Source organism: Podarcis liolepis (genome assembly GCF_965112155.1).
Source record: "Podarcis liolepis genome assembly, chromosome: 9".
Lineage (NCBI taxonomy): Eukaryota > Metazoa > Chordata > Lepidosauria > Squamata > Lacertidae > Podarcis > Podarcis liolepis.
In genome coordinates, this window is record NC_139564.1 from 76,767,724 (window position 1) to 76,791,700 (window position 23,977).

General features: G+C 42.9%; 1 long non-coding RNA gene across 1 annotated transcript; it reads left to right on the plus strand.

The window, feature by feature from the left end:
• Positions 1–188: 188 nt before the first annotated feature.
• LOC310686744 lies at positions 189–3,461 on the plus strand. The gene is made up of 2 exons (XR_014516083.1): positions 189–251; positions 3,303–3,461. It is a non-coding gene; the product is annotated as an uncharacterized lncRNA (long non-coding RNA).
• The last annotated feature ends 20,516 nt before the right edge of the window (positions 3,462–23,977 follow it).

Here is a 23,977-nt window from a genome sequence, read left to right on the forward strand (position 1 = left end):
TCCCTCGCGGGGTTGTGGCCGGAGCGCCGCATCCTGGCCAGTCCCGCCCGCGGAGTCCTGAGGGGCCCGACGGAGCCGCGCGCTCCTGAAGCCGAAGGCTTGGCTCCGCCGCCCGGGCCCCAAGGGCCTCCTCCCAGTCGCCGCCTCAGGGAGCCTCGCGCCCCGTTGGGCCTCGGCCTCCCTCGCAGGGCTGCAGGCGGAGCCCAGGCTCCCTGGCTAGAAGCCCCTGGTGGACTTTGAAAGCCGCCCAAGTTAGTGAGGAGACTGCACCTTGCGGCCACGTCGGCGGGCTTCTTATTATATTAATGAATATCTTCCCCCCCCCCCCCAAGAACTCAAGGTGGCTCACTATTAAAACAAACAGCTTAGAGCATACAAAAAGCAATCATTAAAAACAAGGATTGGTACAATTAAAATACATATAAAAAGATCACATACAGGTAGTTACAATAAAAACACAGCGCCAGCCCTTTCCTTACACATTGACTGTGAAGTAGGCCCAACTATTCATCGGATTTCACACATGCTCATTGCCATAGACTCATTTATGCTTTTCAACTTAGCATAAGTACCCAGCTTGTTAATCAAAAGCCTGCCTGGTGCAGCTGGTTGAAGTAAGTGTATGTTGTCGTGCACACTGATGGTGCAATAGGGTTATTGTTTTTTAAAGATTTGTACCCAAGCGATTCTCAAAGTGGCTTACCAAAAAAACAAACATACACAATTCAGCCCAGCAATGCTCTAATCCGCTGGCTGGTGTGTGCCCTGCTTCAGCTCTGCAGGTCAAAAATAGTAAAATAGTATTTTTAAAATGATTAAACATTGGCAACCCACACACAAAACAGCCCAGTGAGGACTGGGTATGTACCAGGAGCTACAGGGGAAAAAGTTGGAAAAGAAAAGGTGGAGATCAAGAGGGGGTGAAGGTGAATTGGGCTGTGTGAGCCCCTGGTTGCCTTGCTGGCTGGAACCCTGAACAGAATGGCTGTTAGGGGCTGAGGACATACTGCTACATTTTGATGCATGTCCGGCTTTTAATGTATATTATTGAGTACAACAATCTTGGAAAGGAAGGTCGTTATTCCCATTGTACATATTTTAACTAGTTTTAACTAGGAAACCATGTGCTTTAAATATGCAGGGGTATGGAGGTAACAAATTGTCATGAATGCACAATATAAAGGACATCTGGAAGGGCCCTTAGCAAAAGCCACGTTGTGCACCCAGGGCTAAGCTGAGATTTGGACCCAGATCTCCCATTCGGCACCATATTCATTAAAGACCACATCAGCTATGGCAAACAGAGATTTGGGGAAGAAAATCAATGTGGCTGATACGGATTGAGGCCAAGCCAGTGCTCTGTTGCAAGGAGCACATTAAGAACCTCTGAAACCTGATGCAGCTTGAAGGCAGTTTGGGTTGGATGACATGGAGCACAGCTGTGGGCTTGTCAGCCAAGGTCAACACAACTCTGTTGGCCCCGTGGGTGGGGGGACACAAAGGAGTGCCCATTCTCACACCTGGCCGGGGTCCACATGGTTTGTTTCTTGGTTAACCATACTTTCTCAGTCCCCACAAGGCATTCCTGCCTCTTCATAGCCTAGTCAGAAGTATCCTGTATCCCTGAGCAAGGACCCTTCACGAAAAACACAAGAGCTTTTGTATTCCACTTTCTTGCATGTCTACCCAGAATAAAAAATGCATGGGCCTTTGGTTACCAAATTGAAATGAGGTCTCTCTCCCACCCCCTTCAGCCAATTTCTGGAAGCTGTGCTTGGCATATCTTGCCAAAACCAAGAAACCCAACATTTGTATCTAAGTGGAACATACAGTAAATCTCTCCCATTCCCTCTGCTTGCATCTGCTTGAAACTTGGAGGGGGCCCTCCTTTTCATCTGTGCGTAGGTGGCTGGAACAGGGTCAGAAAGACCAGACATTAAGCTTCTCCCCCCCCCCTCTTGCCCCGCTACTGCAGGACCTGCCAATTGTCTAAGTGACCCAGCAACTTCAAAGACCAGTCATGCAACACCAGCCTAGTATGGTATCCCCATTTCCAGAGGACAGATTTACTACTCCTTCAGCCGACGCCCCTTCCAAGAGCCAGCACAAGCCCCATTAAGTCTGCAGAGCCCATTTCAGATTTGGAGGCTCCTTCACTTGCCTGCGTGATTTATGAGCTTTCAGGAGTTTTTAAGGAATTGAGCGTCTTTAACTTGGGATTTGAATTTCATTGGAAAATATGAAAGTGATTAAGAGGATAGCTCCTTGGAATGTGGCTTGCGTTCCAGTGCACGGAGAAAGCAGATGAGACAGATCAATTCCAAAACCAATGACATGCCTAAATTTACTCATGAAACTCAAGAGAGACAAGAACTGGGCACAACTGCAGCCACATGGGCAGAGCTGTGTGCTTCCACAATGTTAAAGGGCTATGGCAGCTTCCTGAGTTCAAAACCCAGCAGATACGATTGCCACCCTGCCTGTGGCATCTCAGAATAAGCCACAAAGGCCCATCTGCACTGTCTATTTAAAGCAGTATCAAACCACTTTAAATAACCTTGGCTTCCCCCAAATAATCCTTGGAACTATAGTCAGTTAAGGGCGCTGAGAATTGTTTGGAGACCCCAGTCCACCTTATGGAACTACAATTCTCAAAGTGTTTTGACAACCCCTCTCCTTTAGCCCTGTGTGTGGACAGGCCATTTGTAATAGAGACAGCTTAGTTTTGGCTACATAATGATGTGGGGCCAATCCAGCCATCCTTTTTTTGTGTGCATTCGTGATGATTTGTGCTCACGATGCTGTCGGGGTGGATAGATGTGATCCTGCTTTCAATGCTGTTTGGGCCTGCAAATGTTTCAGGGTGGCCATGCTGCTTTGCTTCCAATCTGTGCTTGTTCCATAGCTTTCTGATGAAATCCTGTCACTTTCCAGGCCACAAATGTTCGGGGGGGGGGGAGGATTGTCTTGTTTTTGCTGCACTGCAGCACAAGAGTGCCCCTCCAGACTGCAATCATGTTGTAACACTGGGGCACCACAGAACAACTAATAAAGCTGAAGGGGGTGTGGATGGTCCAGTATAAATCCACCACGAATGTGCTTTTATTGTGTCAATGACATATTGCAGAAGTGCACCCACAAAAAGGCTCTGTCCTGAGGGCCCCCTGACATTCAGAGAATGAGCGAGCTGCCTTACCGTAGAAGGGGAGTTTTGTTGGGGGAAATTTGTTTTTTAAAAGTGATTGTTTTGTTCATTTGTTTTCTTCTTTTTTAATTAAATTGTTTTGTTTTGTTTCATATAGTAATACAGATGTCTGAGAGATACAGAAACTATCAATGGCTTGCCTGTTTGACATCGTACAGTCCACAACTTAAGAAAGAAAATAATGCAGAGTGAAGAAATTGTTCTTTCACAGAGATAAAAACAATGCTATGAATAATAAGAGCATGATTCCATGGAAGCACAGCATAGTCGTCAATAATTAGTCCTGGAATACAATCAAAACTAGATAACACTATACTTTGTAGGAACTAGGGTTTTTTTTAAGACTGAAGGTTCTTTTTTTAAAAAAATCTGGATGTGTGTGTGAATGGCCAGTTCAGGGAGAGCAGCCCAGTTTTCCCCCAACAGCACTTGTTATAGATCCTTGAAAACATTTGAGAGGCACTTAACAGCATGTATCTGTCCTTTAGTTTCAAATCAATTGGATCAATGTGGCGAGCATCATGAGGCCATATGGATTTGTGACATACACCCATAACCCTTGCAAACCAGAAATCAATTAATGACCATCTTCTGTCCATAAAGTTTCCTTCTTTTGAGACAGATAACATGTTGTGGATGTTCTCCAGATTCATAGAATCATAGAATTGTAGATATTTGCTTTTTGTCAGCAGAGCGCAACGTTCAAAATAGAGATAATAAAATAAATTATGGTAAATTGTCTATATTACAGGTGGGCAACCTGTGACCCAGGAAACACATATTCCTCCTATTATTATTTTATTATTATTATTATTATCCTTGGTTCCTCCAAGCAGTTCAAGTTGGTCACATGGTTCTCCCCACTCTCAGTTTTATCCTCACAACAACTCCTCAAGGTGGGCTTGATTGAGAGGCAGCAACTGACCCAAGGTCACCATTGACTGAATGAGGATTTGAACCCTAGGGCCGTAGCCAGTATTAGTCCTACTCAGAGTAAAGGTAAAGGGACCCCTGACCATTAGGTCCAGTCATGGCCGACTCAGGTTGCGGTGCTCATCTCACTTTATTGGCCAAGGGAGCTGGCGTACAGCTTCTGGGTCATGTGGCCAGCATGACTAAGCCGCCTCTGGCGAACCAGAGCAGCACACGGAAACGCTGCTTACCTTACCTATTTATCTACTTGTACTTTGACGTGCTTTCAAACTGCTAGGTTGGCAGGAGCTGGGACCGAGCAATGGGAGCTCAGCCCGTCGCAGGGATTCGAACCGCCAACCTTCTGATCGGCAAGTCCTAGGCTCTGTGGTTTAACCCACAGTGCCACCCGTGTCCCCCCTACTCAGAGTAGGCTTATTGAAATTAGTGGGCATGACTATCTCAATTCATGTATTGTTTCAGGAAGTGTGATTTTGGTAGGTTCACCTTTAAATAAGAACTGAATTAAATTTCTTCCCTAACAGAGGACACTCTCAGCTCCTGCTGTAAACTAAAAAAAGAGAGTAGTAATATGATGGATATGCTGTCTCCTGATTTCAGCCACAAATCCACAGACACACCTTGGTGGATCACCTGAATAAAACTAATGAATCAGATTCCTGGAAATATGCTAATATTACATTGATACCAAAGCAAGATCAAGATCCAACTCAGGTTGGACTATAGACCCATTTCCTTGATCAACTGTGACCACAAACTAGTAATATTAGCTAGGAGACAAATTAGTTTCAAAGGATTAGATACATGAAGATAAAGCTGGATTTCTCCCAACAAGAGCAATAAAGGACAATGTTAGAACTATATTAGACACTGTAGAATATTTTGAAAAGAGAAATGATAAGCAATTAGATGCAGAGAAGGTGTTCAACAATGTTTTTGGTTTTTTTAGTTTTATGGGGAAAATATTGAATATAATGGGCTGGGGGGAGAAACTTGTGAGAGGGATAAAGGTAATATATACAGAACAAATTGCAAGTATAATAGTGGATGGAGTGGTAACAGAAAAGTACACTATTACAAAGGGCACGAGACAAGGTTGCCCACTATCACCATTATTGTTTATCTTGATGCTAGAAGTGCATACAGGAGTGCCTGGCGTGCTCTAGTCCATGGGGTCACGAAGAGTCAGACACGACTAAACAACAGGAAGTGTTATGCAGGGAATTAAGGGGAAATAGTGAAATACAAGGTATACAAGAAATACAAGGTATACTGATTTAAAAGAGAATTATATGAAAATGATGTATAGATGGTATTTAACACCAGATAAATTATCTAAAATGTATAAGAAGGTCTCCAATAACTGCTGGAAGTGTAAGCAAGCAGGTCTCCTTTTTCATATATGGTGGATTTCCAAAAAAGGGTATTTTGGAATAAGATATACAATGAGATAAAAAAGATGTTTAAAGTGAGTTTACCAAAAAACACAACCCAAAAAACCCCTGAAGCTTTCCTGCTAGGGATTATGGGGACAGAAATTCCAAAAAAGAATGGTTAATTTGTTTATGTATGTAACTATAGCGGCTAGGCTTCATTATGCTCAGAAATGGAAAGATGAAGAAGTAGCTGCTAAAGAAGGATGGATAAGATTCAGACTGTGCTGAAAGCTATACTAATCATCTAATGATGTTTACCTTTTTGAAGAATGGAAGCCCTTTTCAGATTATTTGAAGAAATATTACAACATAAAGAATCCACAACCAGGTTTTGAGCTATGAGCAACAGAAAAAATTAGAGACTATTGTGTTATGATTATCATTAAAAAGGAATGAAGACAGGGTGCAGCAAAACAGGGACAAGGAAAACATCACGGAAGATGGGTTGGGAAGTGAGAAAAGAAACCTCTATTTAAAATGTATTGGAATTTTATCTTTAAAATTTTCAGAAATTTAATAAAAATGTTTTTAAAAATGAAACTCATGAATCACTGGTGGTCTCCAGACCACAGTTTGTGAACACCCTGCCCTAAATAATAAATTTCAAAGAGGTAAAACCAATATAACTCTCTTAAAACAACACCATTTGTTTCTGCAACCTCAAGGTGCAATCCTCACAACATTTACTTGATCCTGATCCTGAAATCTGTTGTAATTACTTTAGAGTAAGCAGGCATAGAATCAGGCTGCATGTGAATCTGTGTTGAGTAAGGAGGCTTTGAATCCCCTTCATATCTTTTTTTCTTCATTAATTACCATGTGTTTACTTATTAAAGGAGTGGCACACACCCCTTTTTAATCCAACTTCAAGCTTCCAAAAAAAAATAAATCAGCTTCTAGGGTGATGAGGCAGAAGGAATTTTTAGTGGGGTTATCAAGTTGTTAATGAAGAATAGAACAGGCTGGGATTTTTGCCTTCCTTAAATAACAAAACAAGGCTAAACCTTATATGGGAAAGCCTGCCAAGAAAATTAGCTCCTTTGAGCCAATTATGGATCTGTGACTTAGGAGGAGAACAAAGCTGTTCACAGTTAAATGCAGTAAAAAGTAGTAAATACAGGTTCTGATTTTTTTTTTAAAAAAAAGTATGAGAAACAAAAAATCATGTGAGATATATATTTTAGTTGATATTTTAGAATGTAAAATGCTATTTTATTTATTGATTGGTTTTTAACTTGTGGGCTTATAACCGAATAAAGTATTATCTATCTATCTATCTATCTATCTATCTATCTATCTATCTATCTATTGTAAATTTGTCCACCAGCTATGAAAAGCCCAGCAAATGGTTGCAAGGTAGGTATCTTGAACCTTTTCAGACCCAGGATCCACTTTTAACCCAAGCATGCATTTTTGTTAATATTTTGCCATGAATTTGCATGGTGGTAGTGCTCCTGTTGTGACCAACCTTGGTCACTTGTTAAAGACCAGTGATGTCATTCATGCTCCAGAGGGCTAGCAAAACTTGTGTCCCCTTAAAGACTGAGAGACTGAGTACACATTGCCAGCTTAAAACACAGAGGTCATTCTGTTTTTCAATTCGGATCAAAGCTGGTTTTGGGGGGGGGCGGTAACATACCAAAATGCAGTATTCAAGAAATGGTGGTTTAGATACAGGACAGATACACATCTTTTTTGTAAACTGCTTTTAGTGGGTTTTTTAAATTTCTTTTTTTAATGAAATAAATAGAAATGGCTAACATCTCCATGCACCCACCGCTTCCCAAGCCACCAGTGGAAATACCCCAAAATGCAGAATAAATGGGAGTGCACACACAGCCTAACACATTTACTATCCATGCCTAATTACCAGGAAGCCAATTGAGTTCAATGGGATTTACTATGGGAATGGTGCATCCAAAATACTATGCAAAAGGCTGATGCTATAAAATAGAATCCTGTGATGCCACAACACAGCAGGCAGGTGTTTTTTCTGTTATCAGCTGAAGAGAGGGAGTTTTAACTGGGGGGCTGCTTGTGTTGTCTTTTGTGCTGCTGTGTCCCTCAGAATCAGGATGTAAATATTAGTCAGTCTCAGATACATATTCATGTAAATATGTTTCAGTATACCAAATAAAAGGCATATGTTATTTTTAAACAATGTATCATACGTAGTCTTTTCTATGAGAGAAAGAGAGAACTATTAAAAGGGTTAAATGACCCAGGGCAACTTCCGCATAACTCTGTAAAGTATAATTATCACATGATGGCCATAAGCAGCTGAGCAAGAATCCACTTTAACAGATGCCTCTGAGGGATCGATTGTATTTAAGGGGGTTGGACTAGATCACCCGTGGGAACCCTTCCAACTCTACAATTCTAAGTTGCTAAAAGACGCTTGTTTTAATTCATAGCAACTCCATCCATTTCTCATTCCTGTTTGTCCGCTGTGGGTTAAACCACAGAGCCTAGGACTTGTTGATCAGAAGGTCGGCGGTTCGAATCTCCGTGACGGGGTGAGCTCCCGTTGCTCAGTCCCTGCTCCTGCCAACCTAGCAGTTCGAAAACACGTCAAAGTGCAAGTAGATAAATAGGTACTGCTCCGGCGGGAAGGTAAAGGGCGTTTCCGTGCGCTGCTCTGGTTCGCCAGAAGCGGCTTAGTCATGCTGGCCACATGACCTGGAAGCTGTACGCCAGCTCCCTCGGCCAGTAAAGCGAGATGAGCGCCGCAACCCCAGAGTCGGTCTTGACTGGACCTAATGGTCAGGGGTCCCTTTACCAGACTAGGACCTAGCAGACCAGAGTTCAAATCTCCACTGGGTGACCTTGGGCAAGTTGCAGTCTCTCAGCCTAGCCTACCACACAAGGTTGTGGTGAGGATAAAACAGAGTGGGGAACTGCGAGCACCACCTTCAGCTTCTTGCAAGAAAGGTGAGATAATGGTGATGATAATGTTATAAAAGTTTAACGAGGGTGTTCTGATGTCCTCTAAAAGCCAACAGGAAACAGTTCTTTTATGCAGATAAAAATTTGTTGCTTTGCACAAGCAACATATACTGTTTTATAACATTTTAAAGTGTGTTACAATTTTACAAAATTAAGCATCTAGCTGCAAGGCAAGGGAATTCAATAATAACTATATATGTTAAAGAGTAGATTTAACAAATTTGTTGTTATTACTCCTACTACTATTATTTTCAATTTTTGCCTGGCCTTTTTCATAAGATTCCAGGTTCCAACAATTTACAAGTACAATATTATTTGGAGTATCTGTTACTGGTTTGTTTTGTTCTTGTTTTTATTATGCATTTTGTGCTGTGAACTGCCCTGAGATAAACAATAAGCTTGGCCCTAAATTTTAGATTTCAGTCTAAAGGATACAGTAGATTTCCTGTATTAGATTTTATGCTTTGAATTTTGACAACCATGGCAGCACTTTGGATATGAATAATCTATACTAAATCTGTCTTGATGCAGATTAGATCCTGACATACAAAGGGAGTCTTTTATCACTTATGGCTAGTGTTTTAGGAGCTTATAACTGCAATAAGGTAGAGATTATATCAGCATGATCCATAGTATCTGAACCATGACAAATTCTGTTTTTGTTGTCTAATGACCTCCAGTGCAAACTATTTGTGAGCCTATGGCTTTGTTGCTTAAGCACGCTTTGTGAAGTACAGCATGATATTGTAATGAACTTATAGTAAAAAGGAGTAATTAATTAGGGGAAGCACATTCTTATCCAGGATTATATCACTAAGATGTTGCAACAGTTTCTTCATTTAAAGCACATACCCCATTGGGAACTGCTTTGGGAACTGTAGTTTCCCCTCACAGAGCTGATTCAAGCACCCTTAACACACTGCAGTTTCCAGGATTCGCGGAGGAGGTACATGCTTCAAATGTATGATGCATTACATGATCTCACTACAGGCAGGATGGAAGTGTCGTGATTTGATCAATTTGGAAGAAAGGCCCATGTTTTAAAGAATGCAGATGTTTATAAGGGCACAATCAGGCATCCCCAAACTCGGCCCTCCAGCTGTTTTGGGACTACAATTCCCATCATCCTTGTTAGCTAGGGATGATGGGAATTGTAGTCCCAAAGCAGCTGGAGGGCCGAGTTTGGGGATGCCTGGTAAGGCAACTTCCTATGCTCTTGCATGAGTCAGGTCTCCCGAGAGCTGCCTGGGCCACCAGAGACCTCCCTGCCAAGGGGAAGGCAGACAAGGCCTCCCCTGGGCGACCAGCATGCTTAGTTTGAAAAGTCCAGCCGTAAGGACTTCACAGTGCATGCATCTCATAGGAAGAACCCTGGAAGCCGCCTTCTCCTGAGTCAGACCATCAGTCCTTCTAGCTTATGACTGTCTACTACTGTCTGGCAGCAGCTCTCAGGGGTTTCAGGTAAGAGGTCTTTCCCAACTTGACCTGTAAATGTTGAAGACTGCCCCAGGGAGCTCTGCATGCCTCTCTTGAGCTGTGGCCCTTTCCTATCAGCCAGGCTTCCTCAAACTCAGCCCTCCGGATGTTTTTGGCCTACAACTCCCATGATCTCAAAACATTTGGAGGGCTGAGTTTGAGGAAGCCTGCTATCAGCAATACAAAAGCTGGAGCCCTCTGCACGTGGCGCCTAAGACCCTTGCTTTATTGCTTTTGTCCTATGCTTTCCCTCTTCAGGCATTTATTAGCATTAAAAAACACACTTCCTGATCACAGGCAAATGACTTTCTGTGTATGCAGCTGTATACATGAGGCTCCCTACAGCTGTGTAAGACTGGATTTTACTATCTCAGTGTCACCCACCCACCCGCCACCAGTACTGGTTCATTGTGCCCAGGCTTCCTCAGACTTGTCTGCCTTCCCCCTGGCAGGGAGGTCTCTGGTGGCCCAGGCAGACCTGACTCATGCAAGAGCATAGGAAGTTGCCTTACACTATCAGAGCATTGGTTTTTCTGCATTGTCTACAGTGCTTCCCCAGGATTTCAGACAGGAGGTCTCTCCCAGCCCTGCCTGGAGATTCCAGTGATCATGAAACTGTATTGTTGGAAGGGACTTAAATGGCCATGCAGTCCCATCCCCTGCAGTGCAGGATGGAACCTGGGACCTTCTTCAAACAAAGCAGATGCCCTCCCCTGAGCCATGGTCCCTCCCCATATAGCCATAAGTCAGGCCAGCACTGCCATTATACATTAGCGTGTCAGTTCCATTGTTAAAAATGCCAGCAGTGCCATAAACTGCCTCTCCATGCCAACTTCTTTCTGCAACCTTCCCACCTTTATCCAGCCCATTTTTATTGCAGAGCCCCACAGTGAATTGCTTAATCTTCCAAAATCCAATAATGATTAAAGAATCCCAACCTGCTTTACCACACCACTGGATAATTTAAAAATTGTGAAGGCATCCTTTATTGTTACTTTGCAAATGATTATTTGGTGGGGAGGTGTGGGAAAAGATCTTATTTACTGGAGAATATTCATATACTGCTTAATATATACCAGCTCTAGGGAAAGCACCAGGAGTTCCACGTGGAATTGGCAGCATTTGGATAGGAATTGTAAAATCCTTTTCAAGGATGGATAGAAAATGCCAGGAAGCAGCTTTGATCACAACTGTCCCATGAGAATGGTTCAGTCTGGTTATACTTAGGCCAGTGGTTGGGAACCTCAGACCTTTGGCACTCTCCCAGCACTACACACCGCTCTGCCAGGACCACATCTCACCAAGTCTCCTTAAATGTTTTGAAGTGAATGGAATGTGTCCTTCAACTCAAGTAATGCCTCTTGGTTGCCCAGATGGAGAAGGGGGGATGAGTAGAAACATGCCTGCTAAAGAAAGGTGAAACTCACATTTGTTGCTCCACCCATTTTGCCTCTAGCCCTGCCCACCACTCACATGTGGAAGGTTGTGCAGAACAAAATGTGGCCCTCAATGCCGTAGTCCCATTGCCAAGTAACAGTGCACAGAGCTTGTGGAGTGCGAGGCCAAACCAAAAGAAGAGTCTCTGAGATACACTTGGCAGAGTCAGCGTACAAAGTCATGTCCGTTCTGAGGATCGAGCAAACAGCAATCCATGTAGTCAGGCAACCCAGCAGTCAGGGAATCCGGTGATAACGAAGCCAAGGGTCCCGACAGAGAGCAGGAAGCAGCAAGGTAGGGTTGGGAACCACAGGCATTCTTTCCAGCATCTGACTGCTGCTGAGAGCTCTGTTTAAGAAGGCTGGAGCCAGCTGGTTCTCCTCAGTGCCTTCTCCTCCATGTCCTTGAAGGTTGTAATCAGCTGCAGGTGGAGTCACTCCCTCTTCAGCAGATGAAGCTGACCTCTGGCCCATGACACCTAGACTATAAAACATTCCCCATCACTCACCTGAGGCCAGTGGCTCATCTAGTCTAGCACCCTGTCCTGACAGTGGCTGGCGCAGGTGCCAACTTGAATAAAATATTAGGGGGCCCCAGGTAAGTCCCGCCCACCCCACAAAATTGATCACATGACAGGGTGCACACACATCATTTGAATGGCAATCCCCATTAACTTGGGTGGGGGCTCCCTGAAATATTTGATTGGAGGGCCGAAGACCCCTCAGTCCGCAGGTTCATCTTGGCCAACCAGATGAACCATGGGAAGCCTGAAAGCAGGACCTGGAGCAACGGCACTCTCCCATCCTGCAGTTTCCAGCAACTGGGATTCAGAAGAAATGCTGCCGCCTCCTGCGGAGGCCGAGCAGAGCCACTGCTAGCCTCCTCCTCCTCCTCCATGAATTTGTCTAATCCTCTTTTAAAGCCTTCAAAGCTGATGACCACCCCTGCAATTTGTGGGAATATGTTCCATAGTTTATGTAGGGTTGTCATATTTTGAAGAGTAAAAAAAGAGGATGCATTTGCCGACTTCTACTTTAAACTATGGATCTCTATGGCCACTCTCATCATGAAAAAGAGGACGTGTCCTGGAAAAAGAAGACTTATGGCATTCAGTTTTGCTGGGTGCCCATAGGGCTATGAGAAAGGAAGAAAAACTTTTATCAGTCCACTTCCTTGATGCCATGCATAAACTATGATCTCCTTTGATAAATGGATCAACAATATGATAACAGTCAACTTATGAATGGACTGTTTTGTTTGGATAAATATGACAATATTTGGAATGAGTTTATACAAAATGTAGTAGGCTATTAGTATAATAATATCAAAAAGAATGTATGGGTTAGGGTAAAAGATAAAGGGACCCCTGACCATTAGGTCCAGTCGTAGCCGACGGGGGTTGCAGCGCTCATCTCGCTTTATTGTCCAAGGGAGCCGGCATACAGCTTCCAGGTCATCTGGCCAGCATGACTAAGCCACTTCTGGTGAACCAGAGCAGCACATTGAAACGCCATTTACTTTCCCGCCAGAGCGGTATCTATTTATCTACTTGCACTTTGACGTGCTTTCGAACTGCTAGGTTGGCAGGAGCAGGGACTGAGCAACGGGAGCTCACCCCATCGCGGGGATTCGAACCGCCGACCCTCTGATCGACAAGTTCTAGGCTCTGTGGTTTAACCCACAGCGCCACCTGCTTTCCCATGGGTTAGGGTAGTTTTCGTATATATTCATATATTATTTTTTTCTACACATTTTTGTGCTTTTTATTTTTATTTTCTGTTTCTTTGTATCACTTTATTTCTTTATAATTGAAACCTTTTCAGTAAAATAGTAATACCAAAAGAAAAAGAAAAAAATTGTCATGCATAAGTTTATACACGGCTATCATATGGAAGAGGGCAATGTCTTGTTCTCTGTTGCTGCTCCAGATGAAACAGGCCAAGATCTCATGCACTTAAGTTACAGGAGGGGAGGTTTTGGTTGAACATTACAATAAATGTCTTTATTGTATTAGCAGGTTGACAATGGAACTACGGACCTTTGCCGAGAGCGTTGCTGGGCTCTGCCTCTGCCTCCTCAAACTGGACAATAATCTGGTGGAGATTTTCTGCATTGAGCAAGGAGTTGGACTAGATCAGGAATGGGGATTCTTGAGCCCAGGGATCAAATGTGGCCCTCCAGGCCTCTCTATTTGGCCCTCAGGAGTGTTCCCAGGGCACACCCCCTCCCACAGGGCACACATTTTTTGGAGGATTTTTGCCTTGCTGGAATGTGCCTTCTTGAACTGTGATAATGAATCTCTCTTTCCAGGAAGGAGGATAGAGAGAGGTGTGTGAGAAGACCTCTGAATTTTGCATGGCAGGAACTATGGATGGGAGAATATGTTAATTTTTGTTTCGGGCAGTTTTTGGTTTTTCCAATCTTTAGTTCTCTACATTTCCTTATCAGTTTGTGATTTTTTAAAAAGAAGTTGTCATGAAAATTCAGCAGCATTTTGGCACATTCCCACCCTAGTATACATGTTTTTGTCAGCAATTTTTCCTAATGTAGGAAATTATAGATACTTTTGCAAAATAGTTTCTTTAGCATATAATGCACTAGTGTGTGCTATTTTCAATAAATGCATTTTATGCATACTTTGCCCTAGTATATGCCTTTTGAAGGTACACATGACTCGGCTGGAGTACTTCGTCGCAGTCAGGCAATGCAGGCAGTGGGCAGGCAACTCCTTAACCCCTTCCCTTTTGTTTGTGTATTATATGCACTGCTTTCATTAAGGAGGCTTTAAAAATAGTTATTGATTTTTATTTCAGAGGATCTTGGAAACCAAATGAACAATGATATTCTCTCAATGAACAGCTTCCTCGATGTTTGTAAATAATGTATCGCTCACAAGCCCAACCAGTTAACCCCTCCTCCATCAAGTGATGTGGCAAAACCTGTTTCAAGCTGCGTTTCTATTATCTAAGATCCAATTAACCATTTGGAGCAGACTAAAACATAACTAGATCAATCCAGAATCAGATTAATATCCCATCCATAATCACATTAATCACAATCTGTCCATAATTAGCCATCAGATAATCCCATTGGACAGGAGGTAACAGGCAGTATCCAATTATCTCATTAATTATCTATTTTCAGTATCTGTGCACAGTTCCACAACATATGAAAATTGTTTCTCCAGGAAAGTAAAATAAAGAAACTGCAGCCCTTTTAAGGCAAGCCCTGCCCAAAGGCAAACATTCCCTTTTCTGTGATGCTGTTGAGTCTTTGTATCTTTGCACCTACACTCTTTTTGCTCCCACAAAGTCCTAAGAGATACCATTCTCGCCAAGTAAAATATTACAATCTCCTTCAGAGAGAAATAAAGTCTGCCCCCCAAAAAAAATCCCAATAAGTACAGCTGAATGAAGAAGCAATAGTTAATAACTATTTTCCAACAGTAGCAGAACTATTATTGCGTAAGGATTTGTCTTCCTGCAGATATTTCATGATGTATATAATAAATTGCATTCCATTTGTTTTGATTTTATAATGGACTTAATCTGTTGCTGGATTTGTCATTGGGGACAATCCAGAAGAAAGTTTGGATGAATAAACTCTGTTCCTGTGTGGCTCCTATTCATTTCAAAGGGACTTGTGCCAGGTAACTTACCAGTTGATTGGGCCCTTTGCAATCTATGAGCAGACCCCAAATAAACATTCTGCAGTTGTGGTACCACTTCACACTAAAGGTGGGAGGTCACATTTGTCAATGCTCTCTTGTGTAAAAAGCTCCCTGCAAGTATACAAACGTAGTACACCAAGGAGAGACTGGGCTTGCAGTCTTTAGTCCCAAGGGGCTACACAAGAGATCTTTCAAAAATGGCACCCTCCCCACCTATAACTTGAAGTGATGGTGTACATTTACAAATATACAAGCAAACCCTATTGGAAGCTGATAGACTCCCACAGAAGGCAGCATAACAATTGATCCTGCTTCAGATACTGACAAGACCAACTGTACCCCAACATGATTATTCTTCAGTAATTCACCCACTCTCTCTGTGTAAATTCACACTGCGAAAACTATTTCCCAAAACCCAGTCCCTAGCTTAAGGATGCCACCTTCCCCAGGCAGGGGAGAGGCCCAACAGATTTAGAGTGTGTGCTTTTGATCTATCTTTTCTAGAAAGGCCAACTTCCAAATTCCGTGGCAGTCAGACCAAGACAGACAGGCAAGTTAACAACGTAGGTCAATCTTGGGTGGCAGCACCTTGGACAGCTCCAGGACAAATTGCTCTTGCTCCAGGAAGGGATGGAAGGAACCCAACAGAGAATTTTCTCGGGAATGGGAAACCAATGGGCCTCCAGATGTTCCTGGGCTGCAATTCCTCGTCCCTGATCATTGGTCTTGCTGGCTGTGGCTGGAGTCCAACAACATCTGTAGGGCCACACTTTCCTCACCCCTGCCTTACATCTTTTTCTGACCCAGCTACCTATCACAGCCCTTCCCCCGCCCCAGATGGGTTGAGAGGTTTAAAGGCACAGACTGGGAGCCTTCAGTATCATTGCTGTTCACTTTCTTCAAGCCTGGTGCAGGGGCGCAGACTTATAAAAAATATTGGGGGGGGGCGGGAAAGCTCATGAATAATAAATAAGCTCATGAATATGCAGATAAAGTGGCGCCGCCTCCTCGTGAGCGAATAGGGGAGAGCGTGCTTCGCCTATTAATCAGCTCCGAAGGAAATTGGGTGGAGCTTTTGCTCAGGAGGGAGGGCAGGAGGCATGCAGCCCGACCCTGTGCATTTTGGGCTGGGGGAGGGGCGGCGGTGGCGCTCTGCTGGAGGGGCACCCGAGATTATTGGGGGGGCAGAGCCCCCCCAAACGATTTTTTGAGGGGGCTCGGGCCCCCTCAGGCCCCATGGAGTCGGCGCCTATGGCCTGGTGTGTTGGCATGAGTGCCAGGTGTGGGTTGGAGATCCTTGGGGGCAAGTGCAGGGGCTCCTGTGAATGTTCTGGCTTGAGGGCCTCTGTCTGGGGAGGAGATGCACCAAGATCAGAGGTCCACGACTGGTAGCTTCATCACCTGCACCACCGGGGCCCAGAACTCCCCAGGACTTTGGGGTACCTCCTCCTCCCAATCCATGTCCTGGTCACTACTTGAGGTGGGGGCATGAGAATGGCAGCTTTGCAGGGGGAAGTCCACATCTGATATATGGTCAGTCTTACTGGGGAGGCAAATCCCAACCATCTCATCCATGCTCTTTTATGGGCTATGTAGGTAGCTATGATTTCAACACTGGGTCACTATTGTATTTCTGTGATTTTGGCCATCTTGAATGGGACAGCCCTAGGCAACTCCTGTTTGGTCAGGGATTTAAGAAAAGGATGTTAAGGTTCCCTGGTGTCTGGAAAACATAGTCTGTTTGGATCCACCCACCTGCTACTCCCATTCCTCTGGGGGTTCTCACTTGTGGACAGGACATGGTGAATGTGGATTTCTTCACATCTCTCCTGCAAACAGACAAGGAAGAAGCCTTTGGTGGGTTTTGGCTGCAAGGGAGCAGTCTCACAGGAATAGGAGCCAACTTCTAGGGGCTGAGGTCCCTTTGTTCCCCCTCCAAAAATATTTGAGGGGGCTGCCCCCCCCCCCGGTTGATGGACATTGCCATTCGAATGGTGTGTGTGCACCACGTAATGTGATCGATTAAGCAGTGTGGGCTTTACCTGCCACCCCCAATATTTTATTCAAGTTGATGCCCCTGCTCACAGGCATGGAAGAGAATCATTTCCTTCTCCTACACCAGAAGGAAAGGGAAGCAGGCTGAGTTCCAAGTATCAGGAGCCTAGTGATAAGCTATGCCATGGCTCAGTCTTCCACAATCTGGTACCCTCCAACTGATTTGGGCTACAACTCCCAGCATCCTTGGCCATTGCCCATACTGTCCGAGGTGGATGGGAGTTGTAGTCCAAAACATCTGGAGGCCTCCAGGCTGGGAAAGGCTGCTGTGAAGGTTTGCATCAGTTTCAGAGTGCAAAATTTCTCTCTGTGCTTAATGAAGTGGGTGAGAGATTTAACTAGTAGCAAGCCAGAAAATGCTTTCTATCACAAAGTGCAATTGTGGTGTACATTTCTAAAGCATTTCTTCCATGTTCTTATGTGACAGCCCTTGAGCCCTATGTGACCAGTAATTCCTGTAATTAACCTAAGAACATAAGAATAGCCAGATAGATCAGGCTTGTGGCACTTTGGTCCCCTGCACTTACAATGCCCAGTTCTCTGCAACTCCCATGTAAATGTTCATCAGTTTTATCATCTACATCCCAGGGAGGAGATTTGTTATGAACCAGACGCTCCTCGGTTCTTGTTGGCTTCCTTCCTCCTCTTCAATCAGTTTACAAGCTGCTCCGCCACCTTTTTTATTTTAAGCACCAACCGTCTGGTTCCATCCCTGTTGAAGTGGTGCCCATCTCGTTGTTGCTGCTGCTGCTGTTGTTTTAAATAAATTTTATTGTTGCAACACAAACACATACGACACTAAAGGAATAAACTTAAAAAGAAAATATAAATACAAGTACGAATATAGATACAAATACTAAACAAATAATAAACATATAACCATATTTCACTTCTTGTTTTCTTCTAATTGACTTCCTTCATTCTCAATGCGGGTCTACTTTCATATTTACTTAAATGTTTCATATTTCAAATAATAAACATACTGTATAACCATATTTCACTTCTTGTTTTCTTCTAATTGACTTCCTTCGTCCTCAACACTGGTCTACTTTCATATTTAATAAACTGTTTCCTTCTCATTTTGTTTTTTCCTACTTTTATTGCTATTTTAGACGTTTACACCTTAATTTGTTTTGCAAAAGTTAATCAAAACAAGTCCAGGGATTAATTTGAGGGCACTGCTTTTTAAGATACAGTGGTACCTTGGTTTAAGAACAACTTAGTTTATGAACAACTTGGATTAAGAACACTGCAAACCCGGAAGTAGGTGTTTTGGCTTGTGAACTTTGCATTGGAAGCAGAACATGTTCCACTTCCTGTAGAGTGTGTTCCATTTGTAAATTGAGTCCCCTGCTGCTATGAGAAAGCACGCCTTGGTTTAAGAATGCTTTGCTTTAAGAACAGACTTCTGGAACGGATTAAGTTCGTAAGCTAAGGTACCACTGTAATCACTATATTTTCCCCATTCCTTTTGAAATTTTTGTTTAGACTGACCCCTAACTGGATCTGTCATTCTAGCTAACTCAAGGTAATCAAATAATTTTTCTTGCCATTCTTTTTTTGTTAGTGCTGACTCGTTTTTCCAATTTGGGGCAATTAGGATTCTCACCGCTGATGTTGTATACAGGAATATTTTTGTGTTTTCCCTAGTGATATCTGGATCTAATATTCCCAATAGAAAAGCTTCTGGGTTGTTGTTTTTTACAAAGTTTGTTTAAATATTTTCTTCAGCTCTTCATATACCAAATCCCAGAAGCTCTTAATTTTATCACAGGTCCACCACATATGTAGGAGCATCCCCTCTGCTTGATTGCACCTCCAACACAATTTAGATTTTGTTTTATACATTTTAAATATTTTGCTTGGTGTTAAATACCATCTATAAAACATCTTTAACAAATTTTCCTTTATCGCCTCACAAGTGGTGCCTATCTCTTTGGTAAAGGTCCAGTCTGCCCCAGAATGATTCCGACTGCCCTTAACAAATCCCAACCCCTCCTCCCAACGCCATAATCTCATGAGACCACAAACCTGTCTGACTTACTCTAAGTGTGAAATAAGTAGCATCTCAGAGAAAGCTACCTTCGAGGTCCTGGTTTTCAGCACCCTATGTTGCACCCTAAATTTGGCTTCCAGGATCTTACAGCTACATTTCCCCATATAATTGGTGCCCCAAAGCAACTGTCTCCTCCCCAGCACCAGGCTATGAGCAGAACCCACAATTAACTTAGTGGTCTTATGTGCATTGCACAGACACAAACAGCTATTTTCCTAACAATTGAATTGCCCACTACCACCATCCCCCCACCCATAGAAGAGGTATCTTTGGCATGAGAAGATAGATGGTCATCTGCCAATAAATGGGTCCCTTCCAAGGGAATGCCTCCCTTTATCTCATGATGATCTTGTCCTTCCTCAATACCTTCCTTCTCCCTGACAGCAGGGGAGCTGTCATCGAGGGGGTGGGACCACATCCCTAAAGGCCTTTTCCACCACTTTCTTTGCCTCTCTTAAATTTTCCAGTTCCATCACCTTGGCCTCAAAGGAAAAAAACCAAAAACGTTCCCAGAGATCCAATAGCTCATTGCATTTCATACATACCCACAACTTCTGCCCCATTAAGAGATAGTCACACATATAGTAGGGTTGGGGGGGGGTAGACACGGGAAAGCCCCCATGTCCCTGCTGGCTTTCTACTTGCATGATTGTTCTTTGCTTGTTTTTGTTACACGATTAAGAGTAAGGGATTCTGTTGAGCAGAGTGGGGTGTCCTGGCCTTCTTAGTTTGCTGCCAAACTCAGGCATCTGCTGAACTTGCCTGGATGCTTTGCCAGCCAAGGCTCCCTCTCGCTTGTGGGGGGGGGGGGCTCCCTCACTAGCTGGTTCCAAAGTTACGGTATATTCTGCTGGCTAGCTCCTCCCAACTGTTGTAGTAACCAACTGTTTATGGCAGATGCTCATGAATAGATTAATTCAAAGAACAGTGGTTTAAAAAGAAACTTTGTTCTCTATTCTGCCTTTGAAAAATAATGAGTTTGTAGATAATGGCAAATACAGACTATTAACTGTACTGAGTCCTGCCATCAGCCATAGGATGATTGGTTAGTCTATTGTGTGACTATCAAAATGTTATAAAAACCCTGCACGAAAAACTGTTTTTGTGGTTGAAATGGATACCTCTGTTGGGGAAGGATTAGTTCTCAGTCCTGTTTCTGCCTCAGATTCTTAGGAAGAAACTTTCCTGTTGTCCTTAGGTAGAAGGTTTCCACAGGATGTCAAACATAGCAAGGCCCAGAGACCAGCCCATCAATGACATTTCCAAAATGCATGTAGTTGTAGACCTTTATTTTATGTGGGCAGCCAAAAAGGAACCTTTCCAACACAGCCCACATGGAAAACATTTCAGCATTGCCAGCATTTCAAACTGTATCCAATATCAAACTACTAATTTTATATATGTATATACGTGGACATTTATGTAGGAGTGTGTGTGTGTGTGGTTTGGAGGGGAAGAGGCTTGGCTTGGTAAAGACCTGGAATCTCAGACCTAAGGGGATCTTGTGGAAGAAGAAATGGAAACACTGGATATTATATCATGAAGTCTATCTTTTAGTGCCTATTAGCATACTGCAATCCATGTGCATGCCACAAAGAACTTCTTATTCCAGAGAGTCAGTATAGAGCATAGGACATAAAGCAGGCTTCACAGAAACCATAATCTTTTGAGCTCAGTTACATATCTGTATTAGGGGGGTAACTAGGGAGATCTGCAGCAAAATCTTGCAGCACAGAGTCTCCTGTTCAGCGTTCCAGCCAGTCAGCATTCTGTGCTCACTCAGACTGCTCTGTTCTCATTGTGCTGTTTTTGGCCCCACCTCTCGGCTTCCATCATCCCCCCTAAATATTTTTTGGTAGTACAAATCTTGGGGTTCTCCCAAACTTGCTGATTCCTCCCTAAACAGGACTGCTTCACAAGGTTCTTTGGAGATTGTTTTGCTGAGTGTTGCAGCAACCTCTTTGAGATGGGGGAACTGAGGAGCACACAGAATTCTTCCCCCTCAAAACATCTTCCCCATTCACTTCACTAGATCAGTTAATCAAGGACCACACTTTAGTTTGGAATGGAAGCTACAGTCAATTAACCATACTGATCGTGTAAAACTTTGAGCCATAATTAATCTGATGCTAACATTGCTAATATATATTTCTAGGTGGATTCCTGGTTTGTTTGTTATGAGCCCACACCCAAACCCTGCTCTATGGCCATAAAGTCATAACCTCTCCTGCTTAAGGTGTTAGGCTTAACGCCTAAAAGATATGGCATAAAATAAAAAATGTACAGAGATGGAGGAGGAAGACCAGCAAATTTAGGCACCAAAGTTACATGATCATCTTACAATGATTGCCTAGAATGGAAACCGCCAAAATGAGCTGATCTCTTCACTAAGCCAGTTGAATAGATTCTGCATCCCATCTCTTGCTCTCTGCTGAAACCAGATGAGACAAGAAGGACTAACCTGAAAAGTATTCCTTATTTAGCAAATCTCAATGTGAAACCCTAACCAATTTCGTATACTGCATGTCCAAAATTATTTGGGATTCCAGCACAGTGCTGGAGAAATTCCATTAGGAATTTTGCATGCAGATGGTCCCAGGTTCAGTCGCAGGCACCTGCAAGTAGGAGTGGGAAGACACTGAGTGGCAGAGGTTCTCCAGGGTTTCAAAGACCCCCATTTGAAACCCTGGAGAACCTCTGCCACTCAGTGTACTCCGTCTGCTGAGCTAAATAAATCAATAATCTGACTCTGTGAAAAGGCAGCTGCTTTTGTTCCTAGACAGAGTCTATCCAGAGCTCTTAATCATCTCAGCTAGGAACAGAACCTCCATCTGCAGAGGCAGTCTGTCTCTGAATACCAGTTGCTTGGGGCTGGGGAAAGAAATGGGGGGGGGGGAGCTTATTGCTCTCATCTTGTTTGTGGGCTTCCTGAAAACACCTAGCACAGGTGTGAGCAGACTTTGGGCTCGTTGGATCTGCTTCGTTTCCTTGTTTTACTAGAACCTTAAGTGCTACCAACCAGAGCAGGATACAAAAGACGTATTCAGTATTGAATAACAGGGTCTTCTGAGTGCATTCTGAGCCCCTTCATTTGTTTTGCAGAGTGGGAACTGAACTGAGTTCAACACAGCTGCTTTTGCACCAATGTCCACTTCATTTTGCTGTTATTCAACGGCTGGAAGCCAGAGACCCAGCTTGCTGTAGTGTTAAAAGTGTTGGACTAGGACAAGGGAGGCCACAGGTTCAAATCCCAGCTCTGCTATAAAGCTAAGTGGGCAGCCTTGATTGGGCCAGTCGCTACCTCCCAGCTGAATCTACCTCATAGGATTGTTGTGAGGAGAGGGATGAGAACACTTTATAAAAGTAATAACAATTATTGTTTTCATTTATATCCCAACTTTTTCTCCTGGGAGTTTGATGTGGTGTATATGGAACTCCCCCTACCCAGCTAAACCCCACCACAACCCTGTGAGGTAGGGTGGTAGAAATGGAAGAACAGTCAATAGTCAAACAGTAAATAAGGGAAAGAAACATTAGACATATGTGAGATTAATGAGAAGGGGCAAAGTACTCAAGAAATAATAGGGGATACAATGAAATTGGTGGTGAGAGGAATTGGTATTAGGGAATCTGGTAAATTGTAAAAACAACAACAAGAAGAGATGAAAAAGTTATAGGAAGAAATTAGGACATTGGAAAATCAATATATTAATTATAACGATAAAATAAGTTATGCACAATTACGGGCAAAAAGGAAGGAGAAAATAAAGATATGGGAAAAGTGCAGAGAGATTTGATATTCTTGAAAAGAGAATTTGTTGAACATAGTAATAAAAATTCTAAATTGCTGGCTAGAGCCGTACAGTAAAAAAAGTAAAGAATTCAATTAGCCTAATAAAAGATAAAATGGGTAATATTCACAATCTGATGAAAGATAAGTTGAGAGTATTTCAGAAGTTTTATCAAGAGTTATATTCAGCAGTTAACAATACTATGGGGAAGCTGAAATAATATATCAAGAGACACTGGAAGATAAAGCTAGAAAGTAGGGATAGAGAGGTTATGGAACAACCAATTTCAGAAAAAGAAATAGAGGAAGTTATAGGGAAACTAAAAGGGGGTAAAGTCCCAGGAACAGATGGATTGGGAATGGAATATTATAAGGTGTTGTTTTTTTTAAATGGTTCCTAAATTGAAGGAGTATATAATTCAGTAACAGAGGGTGAGAGGATCTCACCATTGTGGGAACAATCAATAATTAGCTTAATGCCAAAACCAGGAAAAGATTTGAAGGACCCAGGATTGTATAGGCCAATTTCTCTAATAAATCAAGATGGTAAAATATTGACCTTAATAATGGGGAAAAGTATGAATAATTTTATGTATAAATATATAAATAAAAACCAATGTGGTTTTGTAGCAGGAAGACAGATGTCTAGTTTAATAGGAAAAGTGTTGAATAAAATAGATATAAGAAGAAGAAATAAATTGAAAGTTGGTATAGTAGCATTGGCTGTCTTTAAGGCTTTTGACTGTATAGAATGGCCGGCATTAAAAGTTTAGGATTTGCAGAACTATTTAAAGCATTAAGAAATCAATTATACTTGATGAACAAGGCATATTTCATAGTGAATGATGGTATAACAGAACAAACAACAAAGGATGCCCCCTTTCCCCAATTTTATTTGTATTGGTCATTGAGACTCTGGCCAATGTAATTAGAGAAGATGGAAATATAAAAGGAATAAGCAATAAAGGAAAGG